The sequence below is a fragment of the Camelus dromedarius genome, chromosome 16 (genome assembly GCF_036321535.1).
Source record: "Camelus dromedarius isolate mCamDro1 chromosome 16, mCamDro1.pat, whole genome shotgun sequence".
NCBI lineage: Eukaryota > Metazoa > Chordata > Mammalia > Artiodactyla > Camelidae > Camelus > Camelus dromedarius.
The window spans coordinates 14017871-14033074 of NC_087451.1; the positions used below are offsets into that span (position 1 = coordinate 14017871).

Below are 15204 nucleotides of genomic sequence, written 5' to 3' on the forward strand. Positions count from 1 at the left end.
ATGAAGATGTTCTTTCATCTTCTTCCTGGAGAGAAGGGGCCAGGCTGTGATAGGGAGAATGACGGAAAGTCTCATTGGAGCTGTTGGTTTGAAAGAATTTGTCTTTGGAACAAGCTTTTTATCAGTCAGCTTTAAAGATCAGGATTCCTCGGAGGCCGCTCCATCTTCCTCTCTCTCTGTCTTACCCTCCTTTCCCTGTTCCCTCCGTCTCCCTTCGCAACTCACGTCCCCCTTTTTCAGCCAGTATCTGTCTCTGTCTGCGCTTTTTTCTGGCTCCTGGGAATCCCTCACCATCTTTCTCTGCCTGGCCCGAGGCTGGCTGACAGCCGGCCAGGCCCTCCTCAGAATCTCAAGGGGGCCGTGGGGCCGAGATGGCAGGGCCTGGGGTTGGCAGAGCTGCTTCCATGCTGCGTGTCTTCTTTGGCCAAATCCTGGAAGCTCTCTGGACCTCTGTTTCCTCTTCTATAAAGTGACAGGGTCAGACCCCATGACCCTTAAGACTGAGGTGGTGGGTAGGCAGGTGTGACAGTCCTCAAGGTGGGGAGAACCTTGGGGCTGTCCAGGAGAGGGGGTGCCTTACAGCAGGTGGGCCTTTACCTTCCTTTGTCAAGTGAGGGCCTGGGATGGGGTCCCTGCCCTGAGTCCTGTGGTCCTGTGTGGGCTGCCATCCAAACCTCACCCGGGGTCAGGGGAGGGAGAGGTCTGAGTCTGTGATGGTGTGGGCATCAGGGCTGCATTAAGACCTTTCCGTGCCCCTCTCCAAATGTAATTTAAAAACCCACCAGCTCAGGGATACATAGGTACAAGGAAGGCCAACAAGTTTCTGATTCCCCCATATTACACATATGCTTTCTTAGGAATATTAAATTCTTTCCTAAACCATATTGAAGCGGCTCCGCCTTGCTGGTGCACACACTTAACATGTGCTTGGCCTGCCCGGTGTGTAATCCAGCACAATCCACCAGGACGCTTCAAACCTAGCGATCATGGGTGAGCTGAAACCCCCTTTCAAGCTGTACTTCAGAGGGCAAAGGGCCTCTCCTGCGGAAGATGCATTCTGGGCCAGGCCAGGAGGCTCTGAGTCCTAGGGAGAAGGGGTGGAGACAGCTTGGGGACCCTGGGGGCCTTTGCCCCTGCCACAACCACCCCCCTCAAGCCAAAGCCACCTTTCCCGTCATTGCTGACTGTCCAGGTGTGACTCTCACCTGTCCTGTGTCCACAGCAAAGGCAGGTTTGAGGAGCAAAAGGAGGAGGGACCTGTTCCGAACACACCCCACCCCCCACCGGCCCCACCACCAGACCTCAGTGCGGGTGGATGGCAGGAGCTGGTCTGGAAGGAATTAAAGAAAAAACATTCATAACACTCGGGAGATGGTAAGGCAGACTTGATTCAGGACCATCACAGTAAGCAGAGGGGCCACTGAAATGGGATTTTGCAAGGACTGGGGGTTTGACTCCAAATACAGCATCGGCAAGTAGGACTTGAGAGCCAAGGAGCCAGGTGGGGGTCAGTGGATAGAAAATTACTAAGAGGAAACATTAGGGGTGAGGGGGTTATGCACCAGGATTCTTATTGAAGACAGGCCGGGGCTGTCAGACATCCCCTGGGGTGGATAGGGGTGGAGGTGAGGACCTGACCAGATACAGGGGTAGGGAGGGGGCCTCTTGCCAGACTGACTTAACAGGGTTCTTGCTAAAACTGAATTTTACAAGGAAGTGCACAGATGGGCCTAGGAGAAGGTTCAGGAGCCCGATTAAGTTTGGTTAAGCTAAGAGTCTCTGTCAAAGGGAAGGGAGGACCGGGAAACCGTTGGGAACACCAGTATTGACATTATGGGCTCTGCCCACCGGAGTGAGGGGGCCTCAGCCCCATTTTCCCCCCGGGGATACTGAGATGTTGGCCTAATGTCACGTGGTAAGTAGCCAGTGAGTGGGACCTGGACGGAATCCATGCAGGAAGGGCGCTGACTCAAAGGTCAGAAGGAAGTTGAGCCAGAGAAGGTGGAGGCCTGAGCCGCTGCCTTTTCCCACTTGCCCCTCTGGGAGCATTAACATTTTCTGTCCCCCACCACCCTCATCCAGGACAACCCGGCTTTTATCTGTGCCCTGGCTGCTGGCCTGGAGGACTGTCATTTCCTGCCCTAGGGTGTTAATGCTAAAATGTTAATGATTTGTTTTTCTTGGAAGGGATAGGGCATGGGGTCAGGGGTTTCCTTGGAGCCCCCAAGAGCTTCCTTCTTCCAGTTCTGACTCCAGGCCTGAGGGCCCCCAACCCAGGACAGGGGAGGAGGGAGCAGGAGCCGACGCTGGACTGGGCAGCAGCTCCAGAAGCCCCAGCTCTGGGACAGCGACTCTGTGCCATCTCAGAGGTGCCCACACTCCAGAGTTGGGGGAGTGACCCTCTGGGGTACCCAGGCCCCCTCCCCTTGCCCGCCCATGCCTTTCCCAGGCGCCTGGGATGGGAGGGGGCCGTGCCCGGGGAGGAGCAGGGAGCGGCCAGGCCGTGTGTACCGAGAGGCCTCAATTTCACAGGGCTTGCTCCTGAGTGAGTTTCGCATAAAAGGATTAAGGCGAGAGGAAGTGCAGAGGAAATGGGATGTTGGACACCTTGTTAAACGGGCTGTCAGGGCTCCCAGAGCGTGGGTGCTAACTCTATTCCCTGCCTCCGCCGAGCACAGGCCAGGCCATTACCTGAGAGATCAAAGATAGGGCCAGGGAGCCAGGCCGGGGGTGGGGGTGGGGGGGACCAGCGGCTGGACTGGCCAGAGAGGGGAGGCCCAGACTAGCACCCCGCCCCCCAGGGCACCTCCCTCTCCTTCAGGCCTCCTTCCTGAAGGAATTCCACAGGGGCCAGGGTGAAGGGGAGGCTCAAAAACGCCTTCTCACCTGGGCCTGAGAGATCTCCGCCCTGGGATTAAATCACAGCATGTTTGGGGCGTGAGGGAAGGGGGGGTCTGGGGGGCATTTGACCTAATGATGTGTAGATTATCATTTCCTCCCTTATCTTAACACCGAGGGACATTCTTTTCCCTGAGCTCAGGGAATTGGCTCCGTTTGTGAATGAGTCTGATCGAATCAGCACTTTTCCTGAAGAGATAAGGGGGTTATCGGGATGGGGGGAGTACTTCCGCCCAGGAGAAGGGCTGCCTGAGGACCTGAGGTGGGTGGGGAGACGTGCTGTGGGGAAGGACCCAGTGGCCTGCGGGCCGGGGCAGCTCATGCATGCGTGGAGGGCATCCCTGCCTCTGTCCCTGTCCATCCCCTGCCCCGTCTGGACCACCTTCTGCCCGCTTCACCCAGCCAATTCCTACTCACCCCAGTTCAGGGCTCACAGCCCTGGTTGAACGTTCAGATCACCTGGGAGACTTTAAAAACTTAGCCATGACCAGGACCCCGTGAGACGGATGGAACCTGAGTCTTGGAGGGGCTCAGGTCCAGCACGGTTTTCAAAGGCCTCGTGGTGATTTCTCAGGTGCAGCCAGGGTTAAGCGCTACTTGTCCAGGAAGCTTCCATAAGACCCCAGGCTGGGTTAGGTACACCCCCTCCTCCGCCCCCTGGGGCGTATCTTCACAAGTCACACCTACCACACGGTGGTTTTCTGTTTACTTGTCTGTCTAGACCTCCCACCCCAGACTGTGAACACCCTGAATGGAGGGGCAAGGGGCACTCACCATTGTCCCCTGGGGCTTAATCCTGCACGTGAAGGCGGGAGCACGGAAGCAGGACTTGATCGTCTATCTCCCCTCCCTGTGCCCGGGGCTGATTGGAGTTAGTGCCCGACACGGTGACACCTGGGTGTTGACCTGAGATGTCGGGGTGTGGGAAGAGTTAGCAGATGTGCCCTGATCTTGCCAAAGGTGGGGGAGGCTTCAGGATGACTCCTCCTCTGTTCCTACCGTCACCACCACCACCACCAATTGACTTTTAAAAGCTTTCAACTGGGGGAAATTAGAATTTCGGTTGAAAGTCAGCAAACTTTTTCTGTAAAGGGCCAGAGAGTAAATGTTTTAAGCTATGCGGGCCATACTGTCTCTGTCATGACTGCTCTGCTGTAATGGCTCAGAAGCAGCCACGAACAACACATAGTTGCGCAGCCATGGCTGTGTTCCAACAACACTTTATTTGTGGATGCTGAAATTTGATTTTCATATGATTGTCACATGTTGCAGAATTTCTTTTAATTCTTTCAACCTTTTAAAAGTCATTCTCAGCTCCTGGCCCAATTAAAATGGGGTTGGGCAAGCTGGATTTAGCTAATGGGCTATCATTTGTAGGTTCTTGATTTCTATGAAATTACTGGTGGTGATTTCCCAGTTCCAAGCTTAGAGCTGAAAGCTGCTGTCCACCCACGCACCCCTGAGTTTCCCAGGGCCCCAGGCCACGCTCGCTGCCCCTCGAAAAGATAGAGGTGTGTGTGAGGGGACCCAAGCAGAAGCCCTGCTGCCTTCAGGGATGGAGGGCGGGAGCGTGAAGGCGGTGCATCCCAACGACATGCTGATAAGTAATGTGGTTTCACTTCAGGTCATTTCCTGAAAGTCAGATCCACTTTGCACGTGAGGACAGGAGCGGGAGCTTCAGGATTCACTCTCGGGGCCTCCAAATTAAAAGCCAAATAGGATGTAGCTTTTGCCTGGGCTGCGTCTTCATCTGTCAGGAGCAGTTATCTTCATCGTGCACCGCTGCTGTCAGTCACCCTCACCCAGCACCCGCGGTGTTGCCTCCTCCACGTGGAGCACCCCGGCGGGGGGGAGGTGTCCGCTAATGGGCCCAAGATCCCACTGGGGATTCAAACCAGGAGGGAGGGGAGACTGGGGGCCCCAGTGAGAGGACTCACCCAGCTGGGTCTTTGGAAAACCTGCCACTTCTGGCCCAAACCCCTAGCCGGAGCCTTGCCACTTGGGGCCTGGCCCAGACGCCTGGTGTTTCTCTCCGGGGAAGGGGTTGGGAATTCTCCATAAAGGCCCAGCTATCTTGAGAGGAGAGTGGCAGAGTCTGATGCCCAGAAACTGCCAGCTCAGCCCTTGGAGGAGAGATGGGAAGGGAGGTGGGAAGATGGGTGGGGACACGAAGAGGACCGAGAAAGCAAGGGCCTCCGAGTCACACACTCAGTTCTAGTGCCAGCTCAGACCTTTACCTGCTGTGTGACCTTGGGCCAGTTGCTCCACCTCTCTGAGTTTCAGCTTCTTCAAGTCAGACAGCCTTACCAGCCGCGCCCCTCTCGGGATTGTACATTTTTAAGGCTCACAAGAAGCAAGCCCAAGAGAGCATCTCGGAGGCCCCAAAGCGCCATTCCCCTTCAGGGCTGTGCATCAGTGTGGGAGCCTGGGAGCCGCAGGTTCTGCAGCAGGACCACCGAATTGATGGGGGCCCTTGTTTTCTCCCTGCTCTCCTGCTGTTTAGGGGAAGGGGACTTGGAAGCTGTCTTGAGCTGTTTCTTTATCTTCTTTATGACCCAGAACTCTCAGACAAGTTGGCATCCTATTAAAAAGCACTGTCATCGGAGGACTTGGGTTAAGATTCATCTCATCACTAGTGTGATCTCTGGCAAATGACTCCACCTCTCTGAGCCTCAGGATTCTCATCTGTGAAGTGGAAATATCTCACTGAGCTGTGGGCGACACATCCTTAGGAAGGTGGAAGTGCTTTGTTAACGTAGGGGCAGCACGTCTGATCATACAGGTGTATACATCCCCTCCTCCCTCCACCCAGTCACGGCATCTCCCCCAGCCTTGCTCAGCTGACACCTCCACCCCACGCCACCCGTAGGCCATTTGTTAATGCTGAAGCCCACCCTTAATGTGCTAGACTTGATTCACTAGAGGGTGGGGCTGTTTTCCCACTGACTCAAACCATTCCTGGGGTCCCCTTACTCCCTGTGGCTCAGCCAGACCAGGATGAAGCTTCCAGCCCTGCTCTCCGGCCCAGTGGCCCTGGCGCATCACCTTGGCCCCAGCCCAAGTCATCCAAGGTCTTGACCCTGGCCTCCTTGCCTTGCTGTTTGAGGGTCCCAGGCCCCAAGCCCCACGCACGCACTCCAGGATGGAACACCCATTCAAGAAAACCACGCCCTGCGCATACTAGGTGCTCAGTAAATGTTGGCTGACCAACTGAGGGCATATTTTCTCAGGCTTTGGTATAACCCTGCTGAGAGCAGGAGAGCCATAGTTGCCTTTCTCTTGGGGGGCCAGCAGGATTTAGATACCATTAGGGGTTCATATATTAAGATGTGGGGTGAAACGACTCGATATCAGCAAAATAATTACCCTTTTTTTCATTTTTTATTCTTATTTTTGATTGAAGTGCAGTTGATTTACAATGTTAGTTTCAGGTGTACAGCAAAGCAATTCAGGTATACATATACAAGCGTATTTATTTTTTCAGTTTCTTTTCCAAAAATAATGATCCTTTTAATGAGATGAAGATGGGGGTTCTCAGGCTCGGTTTCTCCACCAGGGCGTGGAAAGTGATACGCTATCTCTCTTGAATGGAATATTTTTCATTCATTTGTGCACTCAGCAAATACTCACTGAATCCCTACTGTGTGCCAGCCCAGGGGCGCAGCGGGAAGCGGCCTCGGCAGTGGAAAGGGAGGGCTCTCAAATGAGGAAATGCAGCCTCCTGGCTGTTAAAAAGATAAGGACATTTTCCTGGAGGAAAAGGGATGCTGGCCGGAGGTGGAGAAGGCAGAGAGGGAGGCACCAAGGGGCTGGCTCTTTCCAGTGGGTGGGAGAGCAGTGTGGCCAGGGGCTGGGGTTGACAGTGAGTGTGACGGGGGCCTGGCCTGGACCTCCCCAACCCACCTCCCACTCCCTTTGTTCACCTTCTACCCTGTAGGAGGAGGGCTGGGCAGGGGGTCCCTTGGCACCTGGCTCCTGAAACCCAGCAGTGCTTGAGGGGTTGTGGGGAAAGGACTGGTTTGATCTGGGTTAGCCTGTCTAGGCTGGGAGATAGGTGGGGAGAGGAGGGAATGTAATTTAGGTTAAAAAAAAAAAAAACACCTTTGTGGCTGAGGGTACTCAGCTGGAACAGCCCGACAGCTGGGCCCACAGCCAGGAGGTAGGGCTACGCGCAGGTCCTGGGAGCTGCTGACGGTTCGGTGCTCTCAGGAAGGTTTCGGGCGGGGCCTGCTTCTCCCACCCCAGGCCAGCCTCCGGAGCTCCACCGTGTCTCTCTTCCTCCAGTTTCGTGTCTCATTAGTCTGGGATCTCATTAAAGAGAGGGCCTAAGTCCGGGAACTTCCAGAAGGGGAAGGGAGGTGAGCTTTCCCTCCATGTGCCAGCTAGGCCTCCTTGCCTACTATCCCCAACCCCTGCCAGGCAGCCCCAGGCCAGTTCAATGCCAGCAAGCGTGGCAAGACAAGAAAGTGTGTCCTGTCCCTCTGGGACCTCAGCAGGGCACTGAAACTGCTCAAGACGGTGCCATCAGCGTCACTGTGGTGGCATCTACGAGTGCTGTGCAGGTTCAGAGATAGGAACAGTTCCCTCTGCCTGGAACCAGAGAGAAGAGGGGGTATCCTGCAGGGTCTTGATGGTTGAGTAGGAGTTTACCAGGCTGAGAAGTGGTGGGAGGGCATTTCTTGGCGGAGGCAAAGCATGAGCAAGGCATGCAGAAGTAAGGAAACTGAGGCTGCTGTGCAGGGGTGGAGCCCAACGCCTGTGTTTGAAGTCCAGCTCCACTTTCTGGCTGTGTCACTTTGGGCAGTTTGCTTACCCTCTCTGTGCCTCCATGTCCTCATCTGTTAATAGAGGCTAATAATGGTTGTGGTAGTGATTAATGCAACTTACCAAACACTTTTGGTATCTCCCCTTCCAGGCACAGGTAGGAGTGATTTTCTGGCCCTGCTGTGGTTAGGTGGGGTCCTGTGACTAGGCCAGGCCCATGAGTTGTGAGCAGAAGTGTCATTTCTGGGCCTGGGTGTTTCACGGTCAGTGGGAGGACCTCCAGAGCTGTTTTCCTTCCTGGCCCAGTGCAGCGCCCAGAGATGCCTGAGATGTGACTGTGCGGTTGGTCTGGGTCTCTAAGTCTCTCTGGTGAACGGAGTCCCTGATAATGCACATTGGACACACACTTCACCAGCCAACCTTTGTTGTTTAAGTCACGGAGACTTGGGAGCTGTTTGTCACCACGGCATAACTTAGCCCATGCTGACTGGGGGTTGTGATGGGGACGCCAGGAACTAACACAGGTAAAGCACTGTATCCATCACACCACCACTTCACATTCGATAAGTGTTAGCTGCTCTTCTCATTAGTGTTAGAGGGGCGGAGAGGATGGCCACAGAAGAGGCTAACGTGGGAGACAGAAGCCTGCTTATGAAGCATATTAAAACACGACAATCAGAAGCTTGCGATTAATGCTGAAGGCAGCAGGGAAGCAATAAAGATGTTTTAAACAGAAGAATGACATGTTTTACAGACAGTTCACTCCAGGACCTGGCAAACAGCAGGCATTTAATAAATGCTTCTCAAGTGAATGAATGAGTGAATAGAACTTGGAGGAAGAGGGAGCAGTGAGGAGACCATTTCAGCAACACAGGTATCCCATGGAGAGGGCTGGACCCAGGGCAGGAGCCATGCAGTTGGGTGGGACCCACAGCCAGGCCCCGGGCTTCTGCCCCCACCCCCATCCCCGCACCCACCCGGGCAGGCGGCTCCACTGGCACCGCTGCTGGCGTGCGGCGCGCAACACCGCCTCATAACTCACTGTGTTTATGATGAAGCGGAGCGGTTGTTTGGGAAGACAGCCACTCTGATACCCAAGAGCCCCCAGGGCCGTTCCTGATGTTTCTCCTCCACCATCCCCTGCTTAACATGCCAGCTCTCTCTCCCACACCCTGCTCCCCGCGCCCCCCATCGACGGCACCGATCTCTCCTCCATACACACACCCCCCTCCACCCGCCTCTCCAGCGCTGCAGCCGGGAGGAAATTTATTGCAGCCCCAGACTGCTATGGGCAAATACTAATAAAATGCTGTTTTGCTGCAATTTGTTTAATTGGCCACAGAAGAGACGTCTTGAGCATGTGCTGGCTCTGCCCGCGCCCGCCTGCCCGCCCGGCTCACAGCTGCTCTCTCCTCCCTGCGCCTTGCCTTTCTGGCTGTGACCACTGAGGATGGGACGGTGGGGAGAAGGGGAGACGGGGAGAGGGGAGGCGGAAGGAGGCTGCTGGGATTGGAGAAGGCAGTAACAAGCCCATCTCCAGCTATTCTTAGAACACTTTACTGAGCCCTTTCGTCCACAGCCCTCAGGATCCTTGTGACCAGCCAGACTGCCTGGGTTCAAACCCCGCCACTTCCTCTTCTTAGCTATGTGACAGTACCTCTCGGTGCCCCCCAGTTTCCTCGTCTGTAAAATAGGAATGATCATAACAGCATTTTGAGGATTAAATGGACGAACCCATACAAAACCCCCAGAACACTGCCTGGCTTGTAAGAAGCACAAAAGCAACGTTAAGAACATGGACCGCTCGGGTTCTAGTCCCAGCACTGCCATTTATTAGCAGTGAGACCTTGGGCAAGTTACTTCGCTACTTTGTAGCTCAGTTTCCCCATCTGTGAAATGGGGTAAGAGTTGCAACTACCTTCCAGAATTGTGTGAAGATTAGATGAGTGAATGGTTGTAAAGGGATCAGAACAGAGCCTGGCACATGGTAAGAGCCCAGATGTGTGAGCTGCTGCTACTCAGCAGCTCATGGCAATCCAGTGAGCTCAGTACTCTGGTTAGGGCATTTGGGAAGCCCTTGCACCCCATGTTCTTTCAGTGGAGGGAATTGTAGGGCAGGGGTGAGGTCCCAGAGATGGGAATTCCCGACGGCAAAAAGTACAAGCTGGTTCCTGGTGTTCTGAGGCTAGCTGGCATGGCTGGCAGGGTAGGAGAAGACCTTCCTGTCTCCTAGGGGTTGAGAGGTGCAGTGACCCTGCTGTGCTCCCCAGACAGAGCCCCAGGGATGGGCTGCTGCTCGTGGGGTCAGCCCAGCCTCCCAGCTGTTCCCCTCTCAGCCCCCGGCACCCATACCCTAGGGGTGGGCACCTTGCCACCTGCCAGATGGCACCAGCAAAGGCTGGGATGTGGGATGGGCAAGGGGGATTAGGCCAGGCTGCAGGATCTGGGCACCTAGGTCTTGGGACAGATGGACTTGTGTCTGTCCCCAGCATAGGATGCCTGAGGGCAGGGTGGGGGCAGCCCCCTCCTGACAACAGACAGTGCTGGGCTACAAGATCTCCCTATGTCGTGGCCAGAAGCATGTGAACTGGGAGCTGGGAGTCCCAGAGCGAGCCCCTTCCCTTCTGAGTCTGTTCCTCATCTGGAAAAGAAAACATTGCATAGATGATTTATCTGATAACGCAGGTGAAATGGTTAGCCTGAAGCCTGGAGCCCAGTAAGCCTTCCAGGCCTGTGTTATTGTTGTTGTTACTTCCCACCAGGGCAGAGTCTGAGACTATGGACTCAGGGGTCAGACAGTCTGAGTTCCAATCCTGATTCTACCGCTTTCCAGCTGTGTGACCTTGGGGCAAGCGACTTAACCTCTCTGTGTCTCATTTGCCATCTGTAAATGGGCCAGTGACAGAAGAAGGTTGTCGAGAGGATTAAATAAAATAGTATTGGACCCTTACTTTGTGCCCTGTCAAGTAAGGGCTATTTTCTCCATTTTTCAGATGATGAAACTGAGGGCCAGAGAGGTGAAGACACTCGCCTGAGATCTTATGTCCAGGTAAGTGACGGTCTGACAGCATTTTCAGCCACTGTGGCCCAGTGCCCTACATCCAATCCTGTTCACTGCTTAAACGAGGCTGGTGATTGCTGACTGGCCGACGCCGGTACAACGCGGTGCCCACACACGCTTATATGTGCACATGGACCCATGCACATATTATGTTCTATGTGTTTCTAGTAACCCTGGTTCAGTTGGCTCAGGAAACTTGGTCCAAAGAAAACTTGCCCCTGCTGAGGAAATTTTTTGCCCTGACCCTCAGGTCATGAAAGCTAGGGTGTGCCCCAGGTTATAGACGGCAGCATAGCATTTACACGTGGCCTTAAATTCAGATGAACCTGAGATCTCATTCTGGTGGGCAAGTCGCCTAACTGCTCCGAGCTCTGCTTCCCTGCCTGCAGAATGTGGAGAAGGTATTTGAAGAGACAGCAGCCCTGAGGGGTCTTTCCCCAAACTTCTCGGGGAAGAGGCAGGATTGCACAGGGGTTGGAAGAGGGTTCTTGGGCCAGATGGCCAAGTTTGAATGCCAGCTGTTTTCCTGGAAATTCAGCTGTGCATCTTGGGCAAGTAACTTCCCCTCGCTTTCCTTACCTGTAAAATGGGACTGATGACAAGAGTACCTACCTGAGAGGAGCGTCGTGAGGGTTAAAGATGAGTGAATATCTGCAAAGTGCAGGAAATAGGACACAGCACACAGGCAGCCTGCACATCCGGGCCATTCAATTCCTCCTTCCAGATGGCGGTTTCTGTTGTTATCATACTGGACTCTGATGGCCGGGGCAGAGGCTGGCCCCTTCCCCGGTACGTGGCAGGCAGGCAGTAAATGCTTGTTGGCCAGAAAGATGAGTGGCTGTGGGGGGGCCGGCCTGCCAGTGTGGACGGGCTGCAGGACAGCATCCCCAGCCCCAACTCTGAGGCCCTGGCCCCTTGTGGCTCATCAAGGATGCTGCCCTTTGTAGTACCATGGAAAGCCCCGCCCTAGCCCGGCCCTGGGGGGTGGATCTTCCACACGGCAGCCCTGGACCAGATGCCCTGTGTTTCATTCCCTTCTAGACTCTTCCTACAACCTCCTCCCTGCAGCCTCCCTGCCTCTGACTGCTCCCCTACCCCATCAGGCACACTCTCCAAGCAGGGCTCCACTCCTGTTCTCTGGCCTTTCGAGGCCCTTCCCCATGAGATGAGGGCCTTCCCGAAGCAGCCTGCACCCCATTGTACAGAAGAGAAGACGGAGGCCCCAGGTAGGAATATGGTACCACTCCTCACAGTCCTGAGTGAAGGCAGCCAGGGCTCAGGAATGCAAGAAGAAAGGGGGGAGGGGACACCATCAGGTCTGAGCCTAGGAGTGAACAAATATGTCTTGTCCCTAGTCAGGAATATTCCCAGGTTCTCCTCACCCGCATCCAGTCTCGGGCATTAAATGGAGTGGGAGGAGCAGGAGGGCAGAGCCTGCCCTCCCCAGCTCTGCAGATCCCAACGCAGCCAGCTGTGGCAAGCAACAGCTGGATACACATACCAGGATGCACGGTCCCACGCCCTCAGCCAGGCTGGGCGGTTGGAGAGGAGGAGGGGGGCCTGGATTTGGGCAGCCACCAGGGAGGGCAGTTCGGCCCGCAGCTTGGCTTGTGAGGCTGGATGTTGGAGGGGATGAGGGGAGGAAGGGGACTCTGGGGAGTGCTCAGCCAGCCCCAGTGCCCCAGGTCTCCTCCAGGAGGCTACTGGGACTCAGGCAACCACACCTGACTTGTGGGTGACTTTAGGGGTTCTGTAGAGGCAGCCGTGATCGGAACTCATCCCCTACTCTCCATCTCTGGAGACAGGTCCCAAGAATGAATGGGGAAGGAAATCATTAAGAACAACCCAGGTTGTAATAGCAAAAAACTGGTAACAGAAGAATGAATACCTAAGTTGTGAAATGGCACGTGGTAGAGTACCATATGTGCATTAAGGAGGATGCATCCACACGGGTGATTCTCAATAGATAGTGTTTAGTTTAAAAAATAGAAAAGGATGTCACAAAAGAATTCATAAAGCATGATTCTAGTTCAAAAATGTACAAAATTAAATCTGTGTTGTTTAGGAACTGTCTGTCTGTGATAAAACTATAAAGAAAATACAAACAAAAATTTAAAAATTGGTTACCTCTGGAGAGAAGGGGAAATGTGATATGATGGGAACTCCACAAGCTTTGAAAGGTTTGGAAATAGACTCTTCTTAAACTGGGATGTGAGTACAAGGTTATTGTTTTATTATTATTATCATTCAAACAGTGTTTGTGTGTTGTTTACATATTCTTTGGTACTTCCTTTTTTAAGTGAAAGAGTTTTTATGTCAAAAATATCACAAACATTAAAAGGCGAATAACAAAGTTTTAAAAAAGCCCGGGGTGGTTTCCATGACCTCTGTTCCCTATGCCCTATAGCTCTCTGCTCAAGTCCCTTTGAGAGGTAAAGGAATCTGGAAGAGAGGCGATGTTGTGGAGCACTTGTTTCTTCACGAGTATTTGCGGAGAACCAGACTCTGTAAACAGAGCACAGACCTTGGCTTCCTGGAGCTCAGAGTCTAATGGAAGAGACAGAAAGCAGGCAAGTTCGCAGGCAATTCCCAGCCCACGCTGTAAGGGCTATCATAGGTGTGTGCAAAAGCTTACGTGGACAAATCGGTCCCTAACTGGTAGGAATCAGGGGAGGCTTCCTGGAGGAAATGACATCAAACTGAGACCTGGAGGATAAGGAGGCACTTGCCATGAAACGAACCAGGGCAGGGAGGAGTATTCCTGACAGAGATGGGTGTGTGCAAAGGCCCAAGGTAGGGTGAGGGGATGCATTCCGGGGAACCCAGAGTTCAGTGTGGCCAGGAATGGTGCGCCAAAGCCAGATCTCAGGCAGTTAAGACATCTGAACTTCAGTTTGAAAGCCTTGGAGGCCCTGGAGGATTTACGCAGAGGAGGGATGAGTTTCAGTTTGCATTTGAAGAGTGTTCTGATGGCAACTGGAGAGCAGACTGGAGGCAGGGAGGCCAGGTGGGAGGCTATTGCAGGAGACCAAGATAGCAGCCCTGGCAGCCCGTTCTAAAAGAAATGTGTAAGATGCAGAATTGATGGGACCTAGCAGGACTGGTTGGTGGGGTGAGGGCGTAGGAGGTGCCAAGAGGGAGAGTCAGGCATCTGCCTGTTCTGGTTATGGCTGTGGTCCCAGTCACCAAATATGGGACAGCAGAGCATGAGCAGGGTTGGCTGATGGGAGTGGAGCAGAACCTGGTTCAACTTTGGTCCTAGAGAGTTTGAGGTGCCAGCCCCTCCTGCTGTCCCTACCCGCCATGGTTCCTCCTTGCCCCATGTTCTAAGCATCAGGTCCAAGTTTGAGCATTTGCTTTCAAAACATCCTCAGCAGGTCAGCAGTGCAGGCAAAACACAGAAATATACCGCCACCTGGTTCTTGTCCTCCAGGCTCTTCCAGTCAGCAGGGGAGGTGGGCCACGTGCACAAATGGCAGCAATGCAAGGTCTGGTCTAGGTCAGAACTTTACTGCCTTTGACCTAGGCTGTCTGCAAGGGCAGTAAATGATTAAGGGCCACATGAGTGGTGCAGATGGTAATCGCCCCAGCGGGTCAGAGAGGAGGGAAAGTCCTCCTTGTTAGGGCCTTGGGGATGGAGAGGGGCAGGGCTGCTGGCCAACTTGGAGCCGAGGACTGGGTTCAAAGTCCCAGCCATGTCCTAATGTGGGCAACTTTGGCCACAAGGCTGTATCTCTCTGGGCTTCTGCTTCCTCACCTGTAAAATGGGAACAAAGATAGAGCTCAAGCTTTCTATCCCCTAGGCCGGCATGGGATCCACAGGATTAATGGACCCAAACCACCTCTGGGAATGTTGTGTCACTCCTTTATGAGGGGCAGAGGTCCTCTCTGCCCCCAGTCACAGGGTTTGTTCTGGAGGGCAGTGCTTTTGGAATCAGGCTGACCAGAGTTCTGCCATTTTTTTGGCCAGGCACCTTTAGGCAAGTGACATGACCTGTCCAGGCCTCAGTGTCTATAAAAGGGGACGGATGCTCCTGCATCCAGGGTAAATGAGATCACCGTCTATGCCTGGCAAGAGCTCCAGCAGTGACACCCACTGCCATGGGGGTGGCACCAAGACTCTGGGAAATGTTCACTCCGGCCCCAGATGCCCCAGGGCCCCAGCCATTCTTAGCCACACATCTTCCCAGCCATACAGGAGGTCCTCAAAGGCCCCTCCCTTGCCATCCTGCCCAGTGGGGGAGGGGGCCCCTAGTCCCCAGCAGCTCAGGGCCCAGATAACACACACACACCAATGGGGACCCTGGCCTGCGGAAACTTCCCAGATAAACGCTGCCACCCCAGATAACCGGGGCCTATCAGCCTGTCATCTTGTTCTCCAAACCGCACTGCTGGTGATAACAGGATTGTGCAGGGCTGCATCTGCCAGGGCCCAGGAGGGAGCTTCTCATGGGGATTTTTTTTTCCTCTCACTCTTATTA

At 54.1% G+C, this 15204-nt stretch overlaps 1 long non-coding RNA gene across 1 annotated transcript in view; it reads left to right on the forward strand.

The window, feature by feature from the left end:
* The window catches only part of LOC135323193 (uncharacterized), a 118588-nt gene that overhangs the window by 62339 nt on the left and 41045 nt on the right, over positions 1-15204 (forward strand). The window contains exon 2 of the long non-coding RNA XR_010384446.1: positions 10656-10711. This is a non-coding gene — a long non-coding RNA (uncharacterized LOC135323193). The remainder of the gene's footprint in view (positions 1-10655; positions 10712-15204) is intronic.